Genomic DNA, 19,047 nt, shown 5'->3' with positions numbered 1-19,047 from the left:
CATTTGAATCCCCATCTCAGGGACTGATTCTTCTAGAAGAATCCAAACTAAAACAGAATCCTAATCTACATTTCTTTTTACAACTCCTCCAGTAGGGCTGGCTTAGTTGCTCCCAACTGCTTTATGAATCTGGGTGGCAGAATACGTGTATCATTTCAGTCCTCATAAGCCATTCTGTCATCATGTAACATAAGAAATGTGACAGTGGCAATAACACGTTACATCTTAGTCACTCTAATGTGTAAACTAATACAACAGTCGGGCGCACTCCACGTCTCTGATATTAAATGATGACTGAATTATTTGAATTATTGATGACCGGTCCCACATTCTCTTGAATCAAATATTAATATAGCAATATCTTGCATGTGGTAGCTGGATTCCTTCTGAATGATTTCATCACTCAGAAATCTGACCACGTCTTTCACCTCACACAAGACGAATTGGGTGCATTTTGGAAAGACAACTTGAGGAGATGGAATGTTTAAACATTGGCTTTTGTGTTCTGTCAGAGTTGACACGTGGCAGGCTTTCCCTGGGACAAGTGTCAAACACCAAAGAAGGATTTCAATTGTCTGAGACGTTCATTAGGGTATATTATAGAATTTGTTCTTGCTGAACTATTTCATGGTAGCCTTGAAATGGTAAACACAAAACAGCCGTGTCAGAATTGAAATGAGCTTTTTATCTGCACAGTGCATATTTGGTATTTGGTTTCAGGTACTTTGGCTTATGTAACCTCACCCTCCTCTGGGATCCTGTAGTGCTTTCAATCTGTACTGCTCTTAGGGCACCTAGATATTCCTTGTATGGATACATTTACTGTTGTATGTCTTGCCTCTTTTATTGGATCATGTTCTCCTTGAAGTCATGGTATTCAATGTTGTTGACCTTGAGATGTTCTCTCCCCAAGGGCCTTATATCTTACCCATCCTTGCATCCCAGAGCTTAGTGAAGAATACAGAACATTGTAGGTGCTCCATAGATGTTTTTTGAAAGACAACTTTCACCACTGAATGCATGTAAAAGATCTACCATCTCAGTAAGGTTAGGGGGCTGAGGAATGCTTAGTTCATACTTTTATCATCTTTCTTCTCAGAAATCAGAAATAATCTTTTTAACTAAAGATGTAAAAAGGAAGGAAAAAATGCTAAGAGGTCTGAGAACATCCTTTGGGAGATATTAGAAGTGTATGTTAGCTTTTATTGATTTTATTAATATTACTGGTACTCAGTGTCATACCCTTTCATTCAACAAACATCTATGGAACATTTGCTATGATTTGGGCACTGTGCTGCATTCTTGGGATTTTTAGTTTATTAAAACACTTCGCCACTCATTGCTATGTGCTTCTAGGCAAGTACGAGTCATTAATAAGCATGAACAAGGGTCTTAAACCATCATAAAATTTTCTTAGTGTGTTTCTAAAATAGAAATCAGCTGGAGTTGCCATTCTTAAACAAATGTTATATTTTATGTAAAGAGTAAACTTAAAAGATCTGGCACTGACGAACTCCTAGATGCCAAGGACTGTTTTGTATGTGAATTAACTATGCAAAGCAAGTATTGATTAATCAACCTGATCTGCTTGTATTATTAAACATGTATGTTACTAATGTGTGTTTTATTTTATTTAATTAGCCATCAGATGTTTCTTTTCCTTGGAGATGAGGGAATGAATTTGCATAGTTAACTCTCCTCTTTAAGAACACGAGCCTTATTTATAATTTTGGAACACAATTTAAGCTACCTTTGTACTTAGCTATTGTATATAATCCCTAGGAGTGTTTGTCTCACATTCTTTGTATTCACTTTCTCCACTAACAAAGAAAGAAATAGCACATATTGAAACTTTATAAGTAGATGTTCACTGAAAAGAAGAAACAAAATCCTCATATATATCTATATTCCAAATTTCCTAAAAAATTAAATATTCATCATTCTTTTGTTTTACACTTGCAGTTTTTTATACTTAGTGTTTCATTTCCTCTCTGGAGTATTATTATGAACTAATAGGCTTTCACAGGTACAACTTGTTTCAATTAACCGTAAGATTATAATAATGATTTTTGAAGGTGAAATTTTCACAGCTTGGTGGTGCTAGATCCTTTAGTTAGAAGCTTTTGCCCTTTAAGTAGTGTTCCACAATGACTCTTAAACTCCACCCATAATTTCTTCTGTAATATGTAAAAGTCTGTAATATGAAGTGAATGAAATTATTTTCAGTGTTTTCCTCTGTGAATCTTCAAATATAATTTTAAGTGTTTTAAAGAGTTGATTACACTCCAATCTCTGTGGCTGTGACTCATGGTAATTACTCTCCACCCCCTCCCACTTTTTATAATTGTGCTGTTTTTTTCCATTGATGCTTATCTCCCCACTTGGCTAATTCATTTTTCTCCTGTTTCCACCCAGCTCTGTGTGTTTCTGGAGACTGATTTGTTTGGACTCTATTAAGGGCTCCATTGTCCTCTGGCTTATGGTTTGACCTGGCCAATGAAATACACCACTAGGAGACTGGAGAGTCTGAGGGGTTTGAGGAGAGGAAGTTTGGGTTATTGATATCCTCACCTCTCCCTTATTTCAGTGTTGCAGTTTGGAGAATGACTGCATCCTTCTATACTAGAGTTTCTGCAGGTATTTTCTTCTCCATGGTTTCAGGTGTCACGGGTAACACTATTTCCTCCCATTGTCCCTTCAACCGAAGGGGTGGTGATGACCCATTGCTAGTCTCTGAGTGCCTCCACATCATTAGCTCATTCTCTTAATTCCATCAAAGTTCATACATTCTCTTTAGTTAAATCCTTTTGAGTGGAATGCTGTTTCCTGTTGGGACCTTAACTGACACAACAAGTTTTACAAAATCCCCATGTTTGTTCCTGTTGTCAAAGCTTGAGTGCTCAACTTAGAGCAGACAGGGCTCCTGTGTTGTCTGATAAGACTCTGATAAATGTGGCAGTGAGGATGCACGCTCCTCCCTCTATTTCTGCAAACGTTAGAGTTACAATGTACATTGCTGTGAAGTTGGATGAACTTTAATACATCTAATAACCAGTTTCTGACCATCCACCTAATCACACTGATTCTGAAATGAAAGATTAAAAACACAGCAGGATTCTTTCAATTTCAGACTCTCCTGGAACCCTAGGTTACTCTATTACTTTCCAGCTCTTGACAGGAGTTTTTAATCTTAACTCTTCAGATAGGAAAGCAGAGAGCCACTAAGATCTCATGGGTTGAAGATAAGGGATAACTAGTTTCTAAAATGAGACTATCAGGACAATCCACTAAAATATGTAATTGGGTTTATTTTAAAACAACATCATCAAATAAACTTAACTTCTACCATCTCTGTTTCTACCCCCCTGCTTTGTCATGTCCAAGTTCAAATCCCTTCTATAAAGGTGGTGGTGGCTTTTCCCTTCTTTTTTTTTTTTTTTTTAATGTAAGTTTATTTATTTATTTATTGGCTGCATTGGGTCTTTGTTGCTGCGTGCGGGCTTTCTCTAGTTGTGGTGAGTGGGGGCTACTCTTCGTTGCAGTACTCGGGCTTTTCACTGTAGCGGCTTCTCTTGTTGCAGAGCACAGGATCTAGGCACGCGGGCTTCAATAGTTATGGAGCGCAGGCTTAGTAGTTGTGGCTCGTGGGCTCTAGTGTGCAGGCTCAGTAGTTGTGGCTCACGGGCTTAGTTGCTCCACGGCATGTGGGATCTTCCCGGATCAGGGCTAGAACCTGTGTCCTCTGCATTGGCAGGCGGATTCTTAACCACTGCGCCACTAGGGAAGTCCCACTTCTCCCTTCTTTATCCCAGTTTTGTTATTCTCCTTGGGATGTGGCTGGTGGGAATTATTTGGCCCCTCTGGAAGCAGGAAAGTTGTGTTCCCTTCCACTCCAGAATTCTCATTACTGTTTTTCTCATTATCCTTCACTTTGGATTAGAGCTGATCCATCCTTAAGTGCATGAAACCAGGATTACAGATTTTGATAATTTGTTTCTGAGAATGTTTACCAAGGTGAGTGACCAGGCATTATCCTTCTCATTTCTCCTGTGGATTGGCTCTCGGCTCTTTTCCAAGGATATGCCTGGGAAGAACTAGCTTAGTCTTCTGAGAGGGCCTATGAGTTAATTTCTCTCACTTTTGTAGAATGTTTATGGTAGAGGATGAGAGATATGGGTAAAGTTCTCTTAGAAGGTAGTCATGGGGTCTCTTCTTAAGACTCATCTCTATATCTTCTAAGCACTGTAAATTCTAAGAGGTGGAATGGCTGTAACTGTAAGATTACTACCTTCAGCATATTGTGATGGTCTGTTACATTGACAGCCACTGTTGATCCATGCTTTCTTGTATCCATGTCCTTGACTAGTCTCTTTCCCTTGAATGTGTGCTAGCCTGGTGACTACCTTTAGCAAACAGAATGCAGTGAAGTGATGTCATGCAAGTTCTAGTCCTAAGTCTTACAAAGTTCTAGAAGCTCCTTCTTTTGCTTTCTTGGGAGCTATGAGCTACCATGTAAGAAATCTGTTTACCTTGCTGGAGAGATCATGTGGAGAAGCCACATGGAGAGACCACATCAAAAAGAAGAGGCCATGAGGGTGATGGAGAGGGTGAGGGGGGGGAACCTAGCCATTCCAGGGTCTCTAGCTGAGCCCAACCCTGAGCCGATCCACTAACTAAATGCAATCACATGGATACCCGCTAGCCAAATAAGGAAAACAACCACTCAGCTGAGCCCCAGCTGACACATGTAAACATTCAACACGCTGCTGAATGCACAGGGTTAACAGGATGGAAACACACACACTATAACCTGCATCCATATGATATGGACTCCCCTACAGACTGCATCTTGGATGAGCTATTTTTTTTAAAATAGATCTTTATTGGAGTATAATTCCTTCACAATACTGTGTCAGTTGATGTTGCACAACAAAGCAAATCAGCCATATGCATACACATGTCCCCAGATACTCTCCCTCTTGAGCCTCCCTCTCATCCTCCCTATACCACCCCTCTAGGTCATCGCAAAGCACCGAGCTGATCTCCCTGTGCTATGCTGCTTCTTCCCACCAGACAACTATTTTACATTCAGTAGTGTATATATGTCGATGCAACTCTCACTTTGCCCAGCTTCGCCCTCCCACCCCATGTCCTCAAGTCCATTTTCTATGTCTACCTCTTTATTCTTGCCCTGCAACTAGGTTCATCAGTACCTTTTTTTTTTTTTTTAGATTCCATATATATGCGTTAGCATATGGTATTTGCTTTTCTCTTTCTGACTTTTGACCCACCTCCTAGAGTAAAGGAAATAAAAACAAAAATAAACAAATGGGACTTAATTGGATGAGTTTTCTACCTTCCTTCTCCTGGCTGAGTTCTTCCCAGTGAGGGGCATCTTTAGGATGCCCCGATGTCCAGACACAAGACCATAGCCCCAGAGAAAGACTAGGGTTCCCCCTTCTACTTAAGGTTTCCCTTCTGAGTTCTCATTTCCTAGCTGGACATTTTAAAGTGTCGTTTCACTATTTTCCATACTGAAAACTATACAGTAATCTCAATGTTCATTCAAATCTAACAGGCGGTGTGAGGTTACATTTGGTTGCACCCCCTCAGTTATTCATTTCTAGAGAAGACAGCACAGGAGATCTTCAAAAAACCCTGGGTAGTTTCAGACTTCAGGTTTGCTGGCATAGCCATGAGTGCCGTTTCTTCAGGATTCTAGTTTTTCTATTTCTGCGCATAACTTAGGGTCACATCCCCTTGTGGTCAGGTGGTCCATGAATTGGAATGCAAGTGATGCCTGTTACTTCTGGCTGGAGCTTTTAAATACAGTTGCGAGACCATCCAGAGCTCTCTTGCCCTCTGCCAGAATTGGCATTGGTGGCCAAGGACCTAGAGTAAGGTGATGTGCAGAAGAGCTTTCTTGTGGACCCTCAGTAGACATGCAAGAGTATTGTTTTAAACCACTGATACTTGGGGGTTATTTGTAATTGGAGCATCACCTAGCCTATCTTTTTTTTTTTTTGGCTGCACTGTGTGGCATGTGGGATCTAAGTTCCCTGAGCAGGTGTCGAAACCATGCCCTCTGCACTGGGAGCATGGAGTCTTAACAACTGGACCGCCAGCCTCTCTTGATTGATCCATTTGTTGTTATAAGAGAGTTCCTGCTAGAGAGACCCCTTACTTGTTCTTCCTTTCTTATTTTTGTCTTTGTGATTAAAGCCTTCCTTAATGGAAAACATACCTATCTTTCTGGTGTATGCTTTCCTGAATTAGTTCTGAAATACAAAACAAAGGCCAAAACTCTTAAGCTAACATACGGGGTTTTCTCAAGTTTTTCCCCATTCTTTTTTCCCATGTGCTTCTTCTTGTGTGAGTTTAAATACCTTAAACTCCAGCCAAGTTGGGCTACTCACTGTTTGCCTTGCATATCCTGCCTTTCCTTTCTTCTGTGTGCAGTAGAGTGATTCAGAGCAGGTTCTTCAGAGTCAGACAAATTGGGCTTCAGCTCACAGCTCTCTTCAGCTCCGTGGGACCATGAGCAGGTCATTCAATCTTTCAGAGGTGGTTTCTTCTTATGTGAACAGGAGCTATGGTATCTTCCTTGCAGTATCAGGGAGAGGATTAATGAGAAAATGCTTGAAAAGTGTTTATTTAGCACAACACTCGATTCATGGTAGGTCCTCAACACCTGGAAGTTTAGCTATGATTTTATGCATTTCTTTTAGATGGAATTTCCTATCAGTGACCCTAACTCAGTCCTTCAAGGATAGTTTAAATGCTTTGTCAGACACCTGTGTGTTTTTATCTCCAGCCCACAGTTCTTTCTTTATCTGTAGCAACTATATACCAACTCTTATCTTCTGAAGTCCCAAAGTAATTACTGGTATCTCTTCTAGGTCTAATCTGACTTACCTTACAGATTATGATCTGACCTATACCTTAATGTTTTGCATATACATCTTTTATCATGTATTAGGTTTTAAGCTTCTTGAATGTAGAATCCATGTCTATTTCTCAATTTTGTATGTCCTACAACATCCCATACTGGGCCTGAAAACCACTCCAAGTAGGAACTCAATAAAGAATTTTTGAATGAATAATGACTGGAAATTTACCACATTTGCCTGGGTCACATCACAGCCATTCTTCCTTTCTCTAGGTCCTTTGTTTCTGCTGAATATTTCATTTATCACAAGAAGTCTAAGAAGGAAGAGGCAAACTTGGGAGCCCCGCTGAGCTAGGTAATTACAAACATTGTGTAACTGAATTTTCGTTTTAGTCCTTTGGGGCAGGTATTTGTTAAGTCACACCTCTAGGGCCACACAGGTGGTAATTGGCAGAGCCTGGTGTGTTGATTTCTAGAAACCATGCTGTTTTCATTATATGATATTTGTTTTTGAATCAGGCCTTGTAACAATCTTTACAACTTTTTCTCCAGCCCTCAGGCCAGCTAGCTCATTTTTTCTGTTCTTACTCTATTAAATGGGATAGAGACATTTTAAAATATGTAGTTCTTAAACACACTGGGATTTCTTCTTTCAGACCCTGACAGAGCTTTAGAGATTGAGACAGAGACACTCAGAGTGAATACTCATGGCAGATCAATTCTAAATGAGGATGTGGCAGTCCTGAAATGACCTTGAGAATCAACTGGGAATAGGTTTTTATTTACACAAACTCCTCCCCTGAACTCCACAAAGAAACCCTATAGGGTGAGAATAGTCTAAGGAAGATAATTTCTTCTGGAGTCCATGGACACAAGCAGAAAGTAAAGAATTCAGTTAAATGGGAGGAGACAGGGGACAATGTCCTCATATTTGTATGGAGGAAAGAAGAAAGGGCTCCTCCACAGTGTCACCTCCCAGATCAATATGTCTCTTGATAGCTAATAGCTGCACTTGGAATTTGAGCAGATCAGGGTGAGGAAAGACTGTGGGAGGTTGTAAGAGATGGATCATTGGGTAGGGGCAATGCCAAATTATTATCCTTGGCCAAGAAGTGTAATTCATTGATTTTAGGGCCTGGCCACATTTTGGGCTTGTCTCAGCCAAAATTAACTCTACTCAACATGCTAATTGGAGAGGAATGCATTATTTTCTTTGGATCAAATTCAACTCCCAGACAAGGCCCTATGATTCTCAGGTCAGGATTTGGTTCCAAATCATCCCCCAAGCCTTACACAGGCCTTTACTACTCCTATTTTGCCTCTCATCCCTGCTTCTTTGTGAGTGGGCTCTTGTCAGTCCAGGTTTGACCTCAGTTCTTGTACAAACTGGCAAACTTTCCCTAACCATTGGAGTTTCTGAGCAATACATGAGATAATTTCCAGGCAGAATTTATCTCCTATTCTTATTTCTCATAATCTTATGGGTACTTTTATGGAGCATTTTTCTTTTCAGTTCAACCTCTTGGGTTATTCTTATACTGTTACCTCCCTCACCGGATTCCCTGATTAATCCTTATATTCCATAAGGTCATACTATATAGATAGGTAGATATACACACATGTATATCTAAGTGTGTGTATATGTGTATATATATATATATATATATATATATATATGTCTGTAACTTATGTGTATACATATATACATGTATATTGTTCACATATCTGTGATGTACATATACCAATAAATATTTGTTGAATGACATTAAATTTATGGAAACAACTCACTTGTCTTATTGTAATAATAAATTATTATTTTTTTGTAATAAATTCTTTTTCAGTACCTACTATGCCAGAAACTCTTCCAATAACTTTTTGTATATTAACTCTTTTAATCCTCACCCCAGCCCTCTAAGGTTAATATTATTATTTTTATTCCTATCCTCAAGATGAAGAATCAGAGGCACAAAGAAGTTAATTGTTCAAGGTCACACTAATCCAACCCAGGAAGTCTATCTTCAGCGTCCATGCTCTTTATCTCTACACTAGGTTGCTTCTCCATATTACACTAATGGAAGGGAAGAGAAGTTAATCACACGTGGGCAAAACATTTCTGCAGAAATTTGTAATACTACCAGTTACAGGAACTTACATCTACACAAACATACACATTTTATTTGTTCATTTGTTCATTCACTCATTCATTCATTTATTTGTCATTCAGTGAATACTTGTTGAGTATTTATCAATGTATTTGTATATGCTAAGTACATGGGATAGATGTGTTTTGTGTGTGTGTGTGTGTGTGTGTGTGTGTGTGTGTTAAAGGAAGCATATGTATTTCTTCTGTTCCAGAGTCATGAACTTACTGTTTACTTAGGGGAATCCTAAATGTTACTTTTGGCTTATCCCTTGATTCTTTTATTCTCTGGTATTTTAAGAAAAGGAGAAGCAGAGGCAAGAGGTGAAGAGGAAACCATGAATAACTGATCTCATAAAATCCACTTACATAGTTGAATGTTACACTGAAGGTGACAATCAGTTTGCCATCCAACTTCCCCTTCTAGTTTGATCTGCTCACACTCAACCCTTGAAATTGTTTTCCTTGGGTGCCTCATAACCCATCCCCAGCCATTGCTGATTGGACCAGAGAAAGACACAGAACCCAAAGTGAATCATTGTACAAGCGAATGTAGAGACACAGAGGTGTCAGAATATTAAAGGTGCTCACCTGGAAGTGATGTAAAGTTGAGTCTCAGGTATTGGGCTGGGTCCCGATCAGACAAGACAGCTGAGAGAGATAGGAGTTGATGCCAGAGAAAAGCAGTTCAGGAACACTACCTGGTCTCTGCAAGACAGAAAAAGTAGCTGAAATTTCCAACTTCCCAGCTCCAATCCTGTGAGATCTATCTGTGTTGAAGTCTTGGGTTTTCTGTGAGATTCCTTGTTATGTCTTCCCAAGAAAAACCCTAGGTGCTTTCGAAATAGCCTCAGTGGATTTCTTTTCCTCCCAGATATAAAATGACCTTTGGCTTAGCCAGGAAGTGACTCTGCTTTCCTTCAGTGAGAAAACTTTTGGAAAATAAAACTCTCTAACCCAAGAATTAGGAGGTTGGTTCCATATTATTGTTGGCTCTAGGTGTCATCAGGTCTCCACTTCTCTTTGTAAAAACATGGATTACCCGCCCCCCCCCATCTTTGCTTTCTTTTTACTCCTGAGCACTGTGTAGTGATATCTGTCAATGACCCTGAAGAATGAGAATGATGGCAATAATGTTGGGAATGCCTGCCCCTAGAGGCTAAGCTCAAATGGCTGTGGTTTCAGCTATGGGGCAGGACATGCCAATTTTGCCCATTGGTTATGATTTGGATGCATCTCGATTCTGCTCCGGGCTAAGGTATTGACTGTTCCCCAGAATCGATGTAAACAAGTGGGTAAATCAATATAAACAATTAAAATAGGTTTTGATAGAAGGTTAAACAGAAGTCCTAGAAATATCAGACTGAATCACTCCTTCTTGGTGGGTGGGTTTTGGGAATTTCTCTACCCTTTTAAGTACCTGCTGATGCACAGAGAAATAAAAAGATTATGGGGGCTGCCTATTTGCTAGGTTGCCTTCAGTTATCTCATCTCTAAAGTGGGGGAACGAGTAATGGATTAGATGATCTGTGAGAGTCCTTTCAGCATTATGTTTGACTATGAGTGGAGTCAGAGTCATCATAGTAAAGTCAGCAGTTTAAGTATCCACAAAGGTGTTATGCAACAGGTCTTCCTGCATATATTACATGATATCTGCCCAAGGGGACCAGTAAATGATAGTGCATAAGTGGTTGTTATGGGGAAGTTCTGTTTGTGTTAAAAAATTCATTCTGCCATTCTTTGGATGGATTTTCCAACAAAATAAAATTTCCACTGTAAGTGCAGCCAAAGGTGGGGACCTGCTAGGAGAGATTAACATTAAAGCCTATGGTTGGGAGTCGGGGGGGAAGCAGGGTTTTAATTAAATAAGGCAACAAATCTAGTGCTTTCTGTGTAGAAGGTGCTCAGTATGAGCAAGTTCTTTTCTTTTCTCTTCCCATTTTCATCCATTTTTTTGTTTTCTAAGACTCTTTGCTTCTTAAGATCCATATAAGCACATGCTGGATGGTTTAGCCTGTCTCCCTAAGAAAGTAGCAAAACTCATTCCTAGCTGAATTAAACTCATTCCTTTCCAGTGCCAAGAGAACACAGTGAAGGAGGATAAAGGGAATTTTGGGGTAGAATAATTCAACCACTTTCAGAAGCAGGATTCCTTATGGGGAAATTCTTGCTGACTGACCACAGAAATGGAATGCATCTACAAGCACTTTGAGAACAAGAGGAAACACTGGGTAGGGGAAAAGGAAGTGAAAGCCAGTCTAAGCTAAGATGAAGTAATGATATTTTTCACTTAATTCGGGGTGTTCTTATAGTAGAATCAACCTCATTGTATTGTATGTTTAGGTGTCCAGTAAATATTTCAACAATAAAATGTTCCAGGGTAAGATAATTAAAAAACACTTCATGAGAGCTATGCCTTAGCATATCATTCAGAAAATACATAAAGATAACTTTTGCTTTTCAGAGAATAATCTGTGGGTTTTTTTGGGGTGAGGGGATGGTGATGGCCCCAGCTTTGGAACCCACAGGAGAAAATATAATGGGGAAACTAAAGAGTGTAGGGATGGCTACAAGTTTGCATGGCTCTTACCTGTTTCCTCTCCTTGGCAGCAGTTAGCTTGATACCCTACAGCCATCCATCTTTTGCAACAAGATTAAATAGGAAACTGGCCTCTCAGGGCATTGAGAACTCAACTTGTCAAGACCTCACGGTCATGGACTTGATTTTGACGTTTACAAATAGCTGAGGTCCTACTAGTGGTGATGCATGGGTGAGAATTCATGAAAACATACATCAAACAAAAGGCACATGCTTTTCTACGCATAGAGTTTTACCTTCTTCAAAGTCCCACCCTCTGAATCCTATTCAATGCTTAAAATAACCTTATAAGGCAGAAATTAATTTCACCATTTTTAGATGAGGAAACTGAGGCTCAGAATATAAGTTATTTTCTCTGTATGATCTGGCAAGGTAGGAACTTAAAATTTCCACAGCCAAATTCAGTTTTCTTTCCCACAACACCTGCCTCTATTGATTAGAACTTGTCCAAGGGCTCTAAGGCTTACACTTACTGTGAAAATCATTATATTAAGAAAATTTAGTTTGTCCTGTACCCAGCTGCTGTTCTCATTTTCTGCTACTGGGCCAGTAAATAGTCTTGAATGATCTATTTCAGTAGTTTTCTAATTTGAGGGTGCAAAAGAATCACTGAACATCTTTTAAAAATGCAAATTACTCGGTCTCATCTCCAGAAATTCTGAGACAGTCGGTCTGGAGAAAGGCCAAGGAATCTGCATTTTAATAAGCACTGAAGATGATTCTGCTTCCTATGATGGACCACATACACAGTTCCAATTATCTTTCTACTTAATGCTGCAATAACAAATGGAGATCTAGAAAATTTGCTTTTCACCTGTTTTTGTCTCTGAATTCCTAATGCTTTATCATCTCTCAATACCCCCAAATTAATTTCTTCTTCCTGAAATGAAGACTCTGCCACTGAATTTTGCAGCTTTTTTATAACTAGATGTGATCAAAAGTTTTCTTAGTCTCATTTGCCCTGGACAATCCCATCATGTATGGTTCAGATTTCACATGTTGTGATGACATAGACCTGTGAAATCTTTTAACAATTATGATTCTTCTAGCCTGAGCAGCCTTGAGCCTGGTGTAATAAGTATCCAAAATTTAGAGTTATACAATATGGTTTTCAATTACTGTTCCACCACCTTAGCTGTATGAATCTAGTAATTTAACTTCTCTGAGCCTTGGTTTCCTCATCTGTGTCATGAGGATAATGACATCTGCCTCATAGGATTGCTATGGAAATTAAAAAGATAAAGTATGTTGATTTTATAAACTGCAAACACTATAGAAATGCCTATTGATTTCCTGGGTATTGGCTCCAAACCAGAGTATTATCTATCACTGACTTTCTTCGGAAGGGTTATGTGGCTGAAACAAAACTGGGTTGCAGAGACTGGTTTCGTCCAAGGACCTGATCGACGTGCCCTCAGTGCCCCACCCGGCCGCCCCGCCAGATGTCTATGTGCGCAAGCCCAGTGAGTGGATGGTTTTAGGACAGAAGAGAGAAGAGCTACTGAAGAGACTAGCATGGCATCTGCCCTATGCCTGCCGTGTGGACTGTGCCTGGTCCTTAGGTAGAGAGCAGGCAGTGTGTTCCAGACGGAAAGAATGCACACTGCAGAATTGCAGAGGGGGACAGTCTCATTTGTGCATTGAGGTTAGTGTGAATGGATTAACACAGTGATGACTGAGGAGAGCACAGCACTGCTGGTTACCTCGGGGGTCTGCAGCTTTGAGAACAAGAAAAGGCCCTAGGAAGAAAAGCAGGATTTCGTTCTTATTAGGTGGTACCAGCAGCCGTAGCAGCAGAGTTGCCTCCCTTGAAAGACCTGTGGGCAGAGGAATATCATTAAAAAGAGTGAACGGGAAGAAATGTCAACACATAGGAGTCACCATTAAGGATCCTGAGAAACAACTGGGGAGACGTGGGGAGGGATGCCAAGTGCCTAGTTGCTGGAGTTGTGTAGATGGAGTTTCCCCAGGCTCAGTTCTAGCTTGTATTTTCTTCCTAATCTAAATTCTCTTTCGAGTAAATCTCTTCCTATATGCTGATGAGAATCCAAAATACATAGCTCTGGCTGAGACCTGTCATCCAAGCTCCAAACGGGTAGGTATATGCTCTGCCTGCTCAGCAGCTCCCCTCGATGTCTTTGGGCACCTCAAACTCCCATCTCCAAAAGCAGCATCAGTCAACAATGCAACCTGCTGCTACCCTTGTGTTCCTTAGGTCAGTTTATGGTCCCACCACCACTCAGCTGTAGCAGTCAGCTCCCTTCTCTTTCTGTCACCATTTTTATTTCATCCATCATCAAGCACTGCCAGTTTTACTTCTAAATATTCAGGATTCAGTCTACATTTCTCCATTCCATCCGTTACTGTAGTTAAAGCTGCCATATCTTTCAACTGAACGGCTCATTAACATACTCCTTGGCTTCCCCCAATCTCCTCTTGCCTTCCCTCATTCTATCTTGAATAGCTGCCAGAAAGCTCTTTTAAAAAGGCAGATCTTACGGTGTCATTGCCTACCTTAGATCTCTTCAATGTTTTAGCATTGTTCTTAAGGTGAAGACCATACTTGTTAACGTCGTTGGTATAGCCATGCATATGGGGACCATGCCAGCTCTTACTCTTTTCCCTGTTCTTCTGCTTCAGCCGGCAGGGTCCTTCTTTAGTTCTGTGGAGGTGCCCAGCTCATTCCCATCTCAGGGGCGTTTCAACTGTGTTTTTGCTAGTGCCAGAGACTCTTCTTTCTCCTCTTCATCTAGTTCACACCATGGTTTACATGCCAGTCAGAGAATTCTAGTGAGGTATTAAAAACAGACCAAAAAACCCTTTTCTAATCTAAATTCCCTTAGCATCCGATACTTCTCTATCATGCTATATACCACATTTAACTAAATCTTTCTCTAAAGTGTGACCTCTTGTGTGTGTGTGGGGGGAAACTGTGTCTATCCCATTCACTTTTATATCACCAGTGCCTAGCACAGATGACATAATACCTAGCAGATAGTAGATATGCATTCAATGATTGAATAAATATGAAATCCTCACACCATTTTTTTCCAAGTTTGTCACAGAACTCTCATTATCAGCAGGATTCTACCCAGTGACTTGTCAAACCTCCATGTTAATGGGCCAGACTGACACATGTGCCAGGCATCTAGGGTTGTTAACTAAACAGTCACATTTCTTTCTTTCCTCTAAGAGTAATTACTGGTTGCTAAATATTCAAACACGCATTGAAACAGCAGCTCTTTACATTATGTTAAGAAATAAATTACTGTTTCTAATTGTGTCTAGTAGTTAATTACTTCTAATTATTAGTCTGAGTAATAAATTACTGCTTCTGATTATGTTGTGGGCACAGTTGGAGCATTCAAAAATGCAATTTTCACAGTTGTTTACATCAGAACATGTTTACTGAATTATTGAGCCATAATTACCCCCAAATAATGGTAGCAAAAAATAATAAACATTTGATAAATTCAACTGAAATATGTCACTTCTTTGTCAGCTTGTTTTAAGAGATCAAGCATTAAAATGAAACAACCATGCTTGACTTTTCCAGTCTCTTTAGGGGGTAGCACTATGTTAAAATTAGGATTTTTGCTTTCTTTTGGTTGAAGAAGAACTAAATTAGAATGTCGTTTGTTATTTAAAACAACAAGGAAAATAATCAGGACTCTAATAGTGATAAAAATTAGGTTACACAGCCAGCATACAAGTCATAAGAAGAAATAAATTATACCTACTTAAAGGGAAATTGTAACAAAGAGTAAAACTCCATAGCTATTTTATTGAGTCATAGCATATCCAAAGTACACAAATCGTAAGTGTAGAACTTTAAGACTTCCAAACCCTTGGCTTGAATCTGTCACTTCACTTACCAGTTTGTCAGCTCAATGACAGAAGTAGATAATCTATGGTAACCTGTGGGCTGATTTTTTAAAAAATTTATTTATTTAATTTATTTATTTTTGGCTGCGTTGGGTCTTCGTTGCTGTGCACGGGCTTTCTCTAGTTGTGGCGAGCAGGGCTTTTCTTTGTTGCGGTGCATGGGCTTCTAATTGCGGTGGCTTCTCTTGTTGTGGAGCACAGGCTCTAGGTGCACGGGCTTCAGTAGTTGTGGCACGCAGGCTCATTAGTTGTGGCTCAAGGGATCTAGAGTGCAGGCTCAGTAGTTGTGGCGCACGGGCTTAGTTGCTCCCCGGCATGTGGGATCTTCCCAGACCAGGGCTCGAACCTGTGTCCCCTGCATTGGCAGGTGGATTCTTAACGATTGAGCCACGAGGGAAGCCCCAGGCTGATTTTTTTTTTTAATACCTCCTACTATTTGCTACAACCACATCACTATTTTTCCCCCATGGGGTTCTGTCTCCATGTCTTGTGTGCTGGACAGACTCTTGAGATGCCCAAGATCTTTATCTCCTGGGGAGGCCCTTGTGTGATTCCTTCCCCTTGAGTGTGGGTAGAACCTGTGACTTGCTTCTAACCAACGACTTATGGCTGAGATATTGGGACATACATGACTTCATGGATGTGATTATGTGATTAATTACATAAGATTGTAGGGCCCGTTTTGCTGGAGTCTCTGCCTCCCTTACTGGCTTTGAAGAAGCAAGCCACCATGTTGAGAAACCTTATTTGGCAAAGAGCTATGAGCAGCCTCTAGGAGCTGAGGGTGATCTCCACCAACAATCAGCAAGAAACTGAAGTTCTCAGTCCTACAACCACAAGGAACTGATTTGTGCCAACAGCCTACACAGACCTAGGAAACAGATCTTTCCCAGTCCAGCCTCAGATGAGATGGCAACTCTGCTGATACCTTAACTGCATCCTTGGGAGACCCTAAAATGATCTCCCAGCAAAGTTGTGCCTGAACTCCTGGCCTGCAGAGATTGTGAGATAGCAAATATATATTGTTTTAAGGTGATAAATTTAGCAGTGATATTGAAAATTAGAAGTGCCTGAAGTCTCTCTTTTATTGACCCTGATAATTAGAGAATCCTAAAAGACAGATTTTCATACTAAGATTACTAAAAGCTGCCAACACTATACCTCTCAAATGTTCATCTATGGCCCAGTCTATACCAGTAGATAGAGCACAGAACTTGGACCAGAAGATCAATTAAGTCACATGATTTGCCATGTGAAATTGCCATTTCAGTAAATGGCATATGGAATATCATAGATTTCACAAATTTAAGCTCTTCTTGATTCTTCCACTAATAGCAATTTAGCTTCTAATAAGATACTTCATTTCATTTTTCCTTCTTTCCTTGCCTATTAGATCAGAAATAATAATAACTAAGATGTGCTAACATTTTACCTACTTTCTCTCACTATGCTATCACAAATGCCTGTGGTAGGTATCAATTGCCTCATTTTTCAGATGAGGAAATTGAGGCTTGGAGAAGTAACATCACCTGTATAAAGTCTAGTAGTACAGCTAGAATTCAATTCTGGCTAAGCCGATTCTAGAGATCATTCTTGGCTTTATTATGCTGCAATTCTTCCCTTATAACAACATAATAAAGAGGTCAAACCGAGTAAGGCTTTACGCCAGACAGGTGTGAGTCTGAATTCCAATTTCAGTCTTGTGTGTCTTTAGGAAAGTTACTTTACCTCACGGAGTTTCAATTTGCTTGTCTAAATTACGTGGATAATAGTAGTTACCTCATGTTTCTCTTGATAATCAATTGAGATTATATTGCAAGTGAAGATCATAGTAAACATTCAAAAAATGCTACCTTTTTAAAAAAACAATATTATGAGGCCAAAAATGAGTTTAAATAAATGAAAGCAGTTTTGAACTCAGAAATCTTGGTATATTTGTTAACACTTATTAAAAGTGTGTGGTCCTTAAGTATTTAGAAAATAAAGAACTACTTCTTATAAAATTAGATTGAATCATTATAATGACCAACTCTTCACATACTGGGTTCAAGAGAATTAGTCAAAAAAAGAAAAAGAGAAAAGCGTTGTTTTGTCATCAAAGCAGATGAACGTTTTGTAAGCAAAAATAAACAAGTTTTTAATCTGGTTAAGTACCAAACCAGAATGAACACACTGGGGCTTTCTAATGACCATGAGCACCAGAGTCCGCTTTTCCTTTCCTCTCCAGTTTATAGTTAGTTGTATTGGCAAAAGTTACCAGACAACTAATCCAGAGGGAGAAGGGTTATGAGTAGAGGAGTGACATCATCTGATTTGAGTTTTAAAACAACATTTTGCGATCATGAGAGATTACTACAAGCAACTAACTGTATGCCAATAAAATGGACAACCTGGAAGAAATGGAAAAATTCTTAGAAAAGCACAACCTTCCGAGACTGAACCAGGAAGAAATAGAAAATATGAACAGACCAATCACAGGCACTGAAATTGAAACTGTGATTAAAAATCTTCCAACAAACAAAAGCCCAGGACCAGATGGCTTCACAGGCAAATTCTATCAAACATTTAGAGAAGAGCTAACACCTATTCTTCTCAAACTCCTCCAAAATAGAGCAGAGGGAGGAACACTCCCAAACTCATTCTACGAGGCCACCATCACGCTGATACCAAAACCAGACAAAGATGTCACAAAAAAAGAAAACTACAGGCCAGTATCACTGATGAACATAGATACAAAAATCCTCAACAAAATACTAGCAAATAGAATCCAACAGCACATTAAAAGGATCATACACCATGATCAAGTGGGGTTTATCCCAGGAATGCAAGGATTCTTCAATATATGCAAATCAATCAAGGTGATACACCATATTAACAAATTGAAGGAGAAAAACCATATGATCATCTCAATAGATGCAGAAAAAGCTTTTGACAAAATTCACCACCCATTTATGATAAAAACCCTCCAGAAAGGCATAGAGGGAACTACCTCAACATAATAAAGGCCATAGATGACAAACCCACAGCCAACATCATTCTCAAGGGTGAAAAACTGAAACCATTTCCACTAAGATCAGGAACAAGACAAGGTTGCCCACTCTTACCACTACTATTCAACATAGTTTTGGAAGTTTTAGCCACAGCAATCAGAGAAGAAAAAGAAATAAAAAGAATACAAATCAGAAAAGAAGAAGTAAAACTGTCACTGGATATGACATGATAACTATACATAGAGAATCCTAAAAATGCTACCACAAAACTACTAGAGCTAATCAATGAATTTGGTAAAGTAGCAGGATACAAAATTAATGCACAGAAATCTCTGGCATTCCTATACACTAATGATGAAAAATCTGAAAGAGAAATTAAGGAAACACTCCCATTTACCATTGCAATAAAAAGAATAAAATACCTAGGAATAAACCTGCTTAAGGAGACAAAAGACCTGTATGAAGAAAACTATAAGAAACTGATGAAAGAAATTAAAGATGATACAAACAGATGGAGAGCTATACCATGTTCTCGGATTGGAAG

General features: G+C 39.5%; 1 protein-coding gene across 13 annotated transcripts in view; it reads right to left on the bottom strand.

The window, feature by feature from the left end:
• Positions 1–19,047, bottom strand: part of LRATD2 (LRAT domain containing 2) — a 714,718-nt gene that overhangs the window by 94,894 nt on the left and 600,777 nt on the right. For 9 of the 13 annotated variants that reach the window (XR_009498431.1, XR_009498437.1, XR_009498433.1 and 6 more), the window contains 3 exons: positions 13,332–13,445; positions 9,621–9,737; positions 6,417–6,603 (listed from right to left, as the gene is read on the bottom strand). The gene's annotated coding sequence lies outside the window, so the exon portion shown is untranslated. Of the gene's footprint in view, positions 1–6,416; positions 6,604–9,620; positions 9,738–13,331; positions 13,446–14,142; positions 14,416–19,047 lie in introns of all 13 variants that reach the window. The other 4 variants (XR_009498436.1, XR_009498441.1, XR_009498435.1 and 1 more) reach the window with 3 other exon arrangements.

The sequence above is a fragment of the Balaenoptera ricei genome, chromosome 17 (genome assembly GCF_028023285.1).
Source record: "Balaenoptera ricei isolate mBalRic1 chromosome 17, mBalRic1.hap2, whole genome shotgun sequence".
Classification (NCBI taxonomy): Eukaryota; Metazoa; Chordata; class Mammalia; order Artiodactyla; family Balaenopteridae; genus Balaenoptera; species Balaenoptera ricei.
The sequence above is the reverse complement of the archived record's forward strand: the minus strand, read 5'-3'. Positions and strand labels throughout refer to the sequence as shown.